Source organism: Coregonus lavaretus, assembly GCF_964263955.1.
Source record: "Coregonus lavaretus genome assembly, chromosome: 23".
Lineage (NCBI taxonomy): Eukaryota > Metazoa > Chordata > Actinopteri > Salmoniformes > Salmonidae > Coregonus > Coregonus lavaretus.
The window spans coordinates 11,158,080-11,166,472 of NC_140010.1; positions in this window are offsets into that span (position 1 = coordinate 11,158,080).

Sequence of the window (8,393 nt, forward strand, 5' to 3'; positions counted from 1 at the left end):
ACGAAACGTTTTGCAACAGAATCAGCATAATGATTACACCCCATGTCTTGTTTTGAGGTGTTTTGACTGATTTCATGTCAACGCTAATATGGATCAAATTCGCTAGCTAGCTAATCAATAACTATAATGACGTATTTGAGAGACAACAAATGCTCATTGTGCAAATGTTTTTATGTTTTCAATAGACATTTGGAAACACCTACTCATTCAAGGATTTTTCTTTATATTTACTATTTTCTACATAATAATAATAATAATAATAATAATATGCCATTTAGCAGACGCTTTTATCCAAAGCGACTCACAGTCATACATTGTAGAATAATAGTGAAGATATCAAAACTATGAAATAACACATATGGAATCATGTAGTAAGCAAAAAAGTGTTAAACAAATCAAAATATATTTTTATATTTGAGATTCTTCAAATAGCCACGGGTTGCCTTGATGACAGCTTTGCACACTATTGGCAGCTCCGTGGAGCGCGATTATATTGTGTATCGCTGGGTTATTCACCCCGTGTGCCTTATTTTCCCCAGTGCGCGGTTTGTCCGCACAGGTGTGTACAGTATTTCGCATTGCTGCGCACCTCTGTTTATTGATTAAACCCTTTATTCCATGATTTCCTCTCCTGCGTCTGACTCCGTACTACATTAACTGCTCTTGGGGATACTTACTTAGTAAGATTCGGGGAAAAAAGTGTATCTTATAAATGTCCATGTTCAGTTGCAGGTTGTTCTACAAAAATCAGAGAAAATTCAGAACGATATTAGATCCATGTATTGTACCGAATGAGAAATGCCTCTTGTGTGTAGAGCTTTGTTGTGGACGCACTGTGTGATACGCCACAGATAGAACAAGGAGCTAGTTATAAAAATCTTACAGATAGAACAAGGAACTAGTTATAAAATCTTTGGATGCGCTTTCATTTAATTATAAACGGGTCATGTGTAGATGGGATACAGCTTTTGATGCCAAAAGTTTATACTTTTTTTGCATTTTACCAAACCCTTTTCCTAACCTTGACCTAATTCTCCTAACCTGCTACATTAATGATCCTTACCTGCTCCGTAAATTCTCCTAAACCTGCTACAAAAAGTACAATTTTTACAAAAGCTGTATCCCTTCTAGACTAAACCTACTCAGCCACATCGCATAGAAACGACTAGTTCCTGCAAAGACGCTGGGAAATGCTAGATGTGTGGCACTAAAATGACGAGTAACTTTCTCGTGCAGTACAGAACATAATTTTGTACAAAGCATAGTTTATTCAAACCTGGGTGCATCTTAATATGCTTGTAAAGTGGCTTCATCTCCTTGTCTCCTCCCCTTCACCTGCACAGATCTGAAAACACTAGACAGGTGAAACAGCAATATGATGGATACTGGGTTTTTGGTTTCACCTGTTCAGTTATTTCAAATCAGTGTAGATTATTAAAGCATAAGTGGAGAGGAAGACAGAATTTAGATCGAACCCTGGAGCTATAAAGCTCTGCATCTTGTCAATAGAGGGTGCAATTTATAACATATAATAGGTTACAATAAGAGAGTTGAGTCTCCCAACTCTCCTAATAAAGGTAAGAAAATGACTAGAACTAGGCCTGCCTGATGTTTCCAAGGTCGGACTTTGCTATGTTTCAGGGGTTTCGATGTGTAACAAATAACAAATAAATTATATGGCTTATACATTTTATCATTTCAAAATGTACATGAAATAAATATTTGTAATAATGGCATATTAATAATAAATCAGCAGGTAATGTCTGTGGGAAAATGTCGCTTTTGTGGGGTGTAGGGGCCCCTCAACAGTATATTGAAACGGACCCCCAAATTACTAAATCCACCCCTGTATGTTTCCTACCAAATCTTTCCAGTTCTGGTTCTAATATAACTGTCCAGAGATTAGGAAAACCAATTGAGATTATGGGACTTTCTTCAAATTGTGGACAGGTGAGATGTCCATCTGTCCAAATAAATTATATGGTCAATAGTATATTACTCTTGGTTAATGATCAACATAGATGGCAGTGTGAGACAACTCATTACAGATTTAGAGAGAGAGAGACAGAGACAGAGACAGAGACAGAGAGAGAATGGGGGATGAGGGGGATATGAAGAGAAAAAGAGGGGGAGAGGGTATAAAATTAACTGTCCAGTCATCAGACCAATGATATTTTCAAGGTGCTTGAAAGTATTCTAATGGTGCTTGCCCTACCGTAAACCTCATTCTAAAAGCACAAAGGATACTAAAACTGAAGTCCACACAAGGCTCAACAGTACATTGAAATTGGTAGGAAAACATCCGACTGGGAAGTGTGATCAATGTCAGGAGGAGATGGACGCTACAGTGAAACACGTTGTATTTCAGTGGCAGCAATATGGGAGGGAAAGGGAGAGATTGTTATTACACTGAACAAAAATATAAACGCAACATGCAACAATTTCTAAGATTTTTCTGAGTTACAGTTCATACAAGGAAATCAGTCAACTAAAATAAATAAATTAGGCCCTAATCTATGGATTTCACATGACTAGGAATACAGATTTCACTGTTGGTCACAGAAACCTCTTATTTTTTAAAGGTAGGGGCATAGATCAGAAAACCAGTCAGTATCTGGTGTGACCACCATTTGCCTCATGCAACGCGACACATCTCCTTCCCATAGAGTTGATCAGGCTGTTGATTGTGGCCTGTGGAATGTTGTCCCACTCCTCTTCAATGGCTGTTGCTGGATATTGCCGGGAACTGGAACACACTGTCGCACACGTCGATCCAGAGCATCCCTAACATGCTCAATGGGTGACATGTCTGGTGAGTTTGCAGGCCATGGAAGAACTGGGACATTTTCAGCATCCAGGAATTGTGTACAGATCCTTGCGACATGGGGCTGTGCATTTTCATGCTGAAACATGAGGTGATGGTGGCGGATGAATGGCACGACAATGGGCCTCAGGATCTCGTCACGGTATCTATGTGCATTAGAATTGCCATCGATAAAACGCAATTGTGTTCGTTGTCCGTAATTTATGCCTGCCCATTCCATAACCCCACTGCTACCATAGGGCACTTTGTTCATAATGTTGACATCAGCAAACACGCCCACACGACGTCATCTGCCCGGTACAATTGAAACATCCATGAAGAGCACACTTCTCTAGCGTGCCAGTGGCCATCAAAGGAGAGCATTTGCCCACTAAAGTCGGTTATGATGCCGAACTGCGGTCAGGTCAAGACCCTGGTGAGGACGACGAGCACGTAGATGAGCTTCCCTGAGACGGTTTCTGACAGTTTGAGCAGAAATTCTTCGGTTGTGCAAACCCACAGTTTTATCAGCTGTCCGGGTGGCTGGTCTCAGACGATCCCGCAGGTGAAGAAGCTGGATGTGGCGGTCCTGGGCTGGCGTGGTTACACGTGGTCTGTGGTTGGTCATGCTGTTTAATCAGCTTCTTGATATGCCACACCTGTCAGGTGGATGGATTATCTTGGCAAAGGAGAAATGGTCACTAACAGGGATGTAAACAAATGTGTGCACAACATTTGAGAGAAATAAGCTTTATGTGCGTATGGAACATTTCTGTGATCTTTTATTTCAGCTCATGAAACATGGGACCAACACTTTACATGTTGCGTTTATATTTTTGTTCAGTATAGATTTAAGGAGTAATTGTGTTGAAAAGCCAAGCTTAAGTGAACTGCTGAGAAAATCTTCAGGGGATGTCGTATTTAATTATGTATTTTGTTTCCTTTGGGAGATGAGAACAATGTGTAGGATTTTAGTCCTTCCCTGTCTCTGGTCCATACTCCAGTACAGTTGGTGGCAATAATGCACCTTAAAGTTGGTTGCCAACCGTCATATAAAATCCACAGAAGAAGAAGAAGAAGACGAAACTGGGTTTTGATGACTGTGGCACGTTTAGGAGCATGGTGAGACCAGAGATAGCTAGACTTGTAAATTGGGCTAAGGAACAGAAGGTGGGTATTGGAGAAAGGCCATCAGTATTTGTTCTGCAAGCAGTACAGCGAATGAAGGCACGGCATGTGCGTGCTGAACTGATAGACGTGGTTATGGACAGCGAGGAAGAAGGAGAAGAGCCGAGTGCAGTGGGAATATGTGTGTTGAGGAAAAATGGCGCCAAGTACAAACCATATTCTGCTGTCTCTGATGGCTCAGAAATTGAACCTGACGATAGTGAGGATGAATTACCTGTGGTGGCAGGTGTGGTGAAGACCTCTGATCCTTGCCCCGATGGTTGTACAAAGGATTATTCGGGCCCAGTGGGAGTGACATTTTTGGCGAAAGTGGATCCCTGCCTTTTGGCTGATACATATGTAGTGTCAGGGTGGGTAGAAAATAAGTTGGGTACTGTTAAATCGGTGAAGGTAGCTCAAAGTGGACTTGTGATGATTTTCTGTGTTTCTTCCGTCAAGAGGGAGCGGGCACTTCGCGTCACACGACTAAGGACAAGACCTGTGACTTGCTTTGTTCTCCGGAGCAGGGCGCCTTTGAAATGAATTATTATTTGGGTGGCGTTAAGTGTTGAGGTGGAGGAACAGAAATAGAAAATTCCCTGTGTATGTGATGCCGGCCGTTTGATGCGACCCGGTGGCGAGCGTGGTGAAACTGAGAAGACACTGTCTGTCCTTTAGAGTTTTGAAGCAGAGTCTTTACCTGATGAAGTCCTGTTCGTATATATGTTAGTTATCCAGTGAGAGCTTTTGTGCCGAACCCACTAAAGGGTTACAGATGCCAAGCTTATGGTAATGTTGCAGCAGTGTGTAGGAGGGAGATTCCGAGATGTGAGAAGGGTGCAGGAGGGCATGGGACAAATGTGTAGTATCGGTGGAAAAAACTGTTGCAGTTGTGGGGGTGCCCATGTTGCTGGGGATCAGAAGTGCCTGGTGCGAGAGAAACAGGTTTAGGTTGCCAGGGTCAGAGTAGAACAGAAGGTGTCGTATGCTGAGGCAGTGAAGAGAGTAGAGGATGATGGGTCAAGGGTGAGTAGTAAGCCTAGGCCAATACAAAGTGATACAAATTTGTGCTTCAGTAAGGTTGGCTTCTTAGCATTCATTGCCATGGTTATCAATTGTACTGCAAAAAATTGAATGTAAATCACAGAATATAGATGTTGTGGTGGCAGCAGCAGTGGTCAAATGTTTTGAGAATGACACAAGTATTGGTCTCCACAAAGTTTTCTGCCTCAGTGTTGATGATGGCAATTTGCATATACTCCAGAATGTCATGAAGGGTGATCAGATTAATTGCAATTAATTGCAAAGTCGCTCTTTGCCATGAAAATGAACTTAATCCCCAAAAAACATTTCCACTGCATTTCAGCCCTGCCTCAAAAGGACCAGCTGCCATCATGTCAGGGATTGTCTCGTTAACACAGGTGAGAGTGTTGACGAGGACAAGGCTGGAGATCACTCTGTCATGCTGATTGAGTCAGAATAACAGACTGGAAGCTTTAAAAGGAGGGTGGTGCTTGAAATCATTGTTCTTCCTCTGTCAACCATATTGACCTGCAAGGAAACACGTGCCGTCATCATTGCTTTGCACAAAAAGGGCTTCACGGGCAAGGATATTGCTGCTGGTAAGATTGCACCTAAATCAACCATTTATCGGATCATCAAGAACTTCAAGGAGAGAGGTTCAATTGTTGTGAAGAAGGCGTCAGGGCGCCCAAGAAAGTCCAGGACCATCTCCTTAAGTTGATTCAACTGCGGGATCGGGGCACCACCAGTGCAGAGCTTGCTCAGGAATAGCAGCAGGCAGGTGTGAGTGCATCTGCACGCACAGTGAGGCGAAGACTTTTGGAGGTGGCCTGGTGTCAAGAAGGGCAGCAAAGAAGCCACTTCTCTCATGGAAAAACATCAGGGACAGACTGATATCCTGCAAAAGGTACAGGGATTGGACTGCTGAGGACTGGAGTAGAGTCCTTTTCTCTGATTAATCCCCTTTCCGATTGTTTGGGCCATCTGGAAAACACAGACAAGGTGAGCGCTACCATCAGTCCTGTGTCATGCCAACAGTAAAGCATCCTGAGACCATTCATGTGTGGGGTTGCTTCTCAGCCAAGGGAGTGGGCTCACTCACAATTTTGCCTAAGAACACAGCCATAAATAAAGAATGGTACCAACACATCCTCAGAGAGCAACTTCTCCCAACCATCCAATAACAGTTTGGTGACGACCAATGCCTTTTCCAGCATGATGGAGCACCTTGCCATTAGGCAAAAGTGATAACTAAGTGGCTCAGGGAACAAAACATCGACATTTTGGGTCCATGGCCAGGAAACTCCCCAGACCTTAATCCCATTGAGAACTTGTGGTCGATCCTCAAGAGGCAGGTGGACAAACAAAAACCCACAACTTCTGACAAACTCCAAGCATTGATTAGGCAAGAATGGGCTGCCATCAGTCAGGATGTGGCCCAGAAGTTAATTGACAGCATGCCAGGGCGGATTGCAGAGGTCTTGAAAAAGAAGGGTCAACACTGCAAATATTGACTCTTTGCATAAACTGAATGTCATTGTCAATGAAAGCCTTTGACACTTATGGAATACTTGTAATTATACTTCAGTGTACCATAGTAACTACTGACATAAAGATCTAAGAACACTGAAGCAGCAAACTTTGTGGAGACCAATACTTGTGTAATTCTCAACTTTTGACCACGACTGTACTTGGGTGTACGAGGTATTACTGCAGAAGAGTTACAAGGTGTGTTGAACGAAAGAGTGCCGTCCTCTCATGCCGTCAGCTTCGTATAGGATCAGTTAGGGTCAAAGTAGTGGAATGGGGTGGTGATTTTTATTAAATAGTGGTATACAGTACCAGTGAAAAGTTTGGACACACCTACTCATTCCAAGGTTTTTCTATATTTTTGCTGTTTTCTACATTGTAGAATAATAGTGAAGACATCAAAACTATGAAATAACACATGGAATCATGTAGTAACCAAAAAAGGGTTAAACAAATCAAAATATATTATTGATTTTAGATTCTTCAAAGCAGCCACCCTTTACCTTGATGAAAGCTTTGCACACTCTTGGCATTCTCTCAACCAGCTGAGCACTTGTTGGCTGCTTTTCCTTCACTCTACGGTCCAACTCATCCCAAACCATCTCAATTGGGTTGAGGTCGGGGGATTGTGGAGGCCAGGTCATCTGATGCAGCACTCCATCACTCTCCTTCTTGATCAAATAGCCCTTACACAGCCTGGAGGTGTGTTGGGTCATTGTCCTGTTGAAAAACAAAGGGTAGTCCCACTAAGCGCAAACCAGATTAAATGGCGTTTTGCTGCAGAATGCTGTGGTAGCCATGCTGGTTAAGTGTGCCTTGAATTCTAAAGAAATGACAGACAGTGTCACCAGCAAAGCACTCCCACGCCATCACACCTCCTCCTCCATGCTTCACGGTGGGAACCATACATGCAGAGATCATCCGTTCACCTACTCTGCGTCTCACAAAGACACGGCGGTTAGAACCAAAAATCTCATATTTGGACTCATCAGACCAAAGGACAGATTTCCACCAGTCTAATGTCAATTTCTTGTGTTTCTTGGCCCAAGCAAGTCTCTTCTTATTATTGGTGTCCTTTAGTAGTGGTTTCTTTGCAGCCATTCGACCATGAATGCCTGATTCACAGTCTCCTATGAACAGTTGATGTTACGATGTGTCTGTTACTTGAACTCTGTGAAGCATTTATTTGGGCTGCAATCTGAGGTGCAGTTAACTCTAATGAACTTATCCTCTGCAGCAGAGGTAACTCTGGGTCTTCCTTTCCTGTGGCGGTCCGCATGAGAGCTAGTTCCATCATAGCGCTTGATGTTTTTTGTGACTCCACTTGAAGAAACGTTCAAAATTCTTGAAATGTTCCGTATTGACTGACCTTCATGTCTTAAAGTAATGATGGACTGTCGTTTCTCTTTGCTTATTTGAGCTGTTCTTGCCATAATATGGACTTGGTCTTTTACCAAATAGGGCTATCTTCTGTATACCACCCCTACCTTGTCACAACACAACTGATTGGCTCAAACACATTAAGAAGGAAATAAATTGCACAAATTAACTTTTAACAAGGCACACCTGTTAATTGAAATGCATTTCCAGGTGACTACCTCATGAAGCTGGTTGAGAGAATGCCAAGAGTGTGCAAAGCTGTCATCAAGGCAAAGGGTGGCTGCTTTGACAAATATAAAATATAAAATGTATTTTGATTTGTTTAACACTTTTTTGGTTACTACATGATTCCATATGTGTTATTTCATAGTATTGATGTCGTCACTATTATTCTACAATGTAGAAAATAGTAAAAATAAAGAAAAACCCTTGAATGAGTAGGGGTGTCCAAACGTTTGACTGTATATGCGTAGGGTTAGTTGGTGGTGCA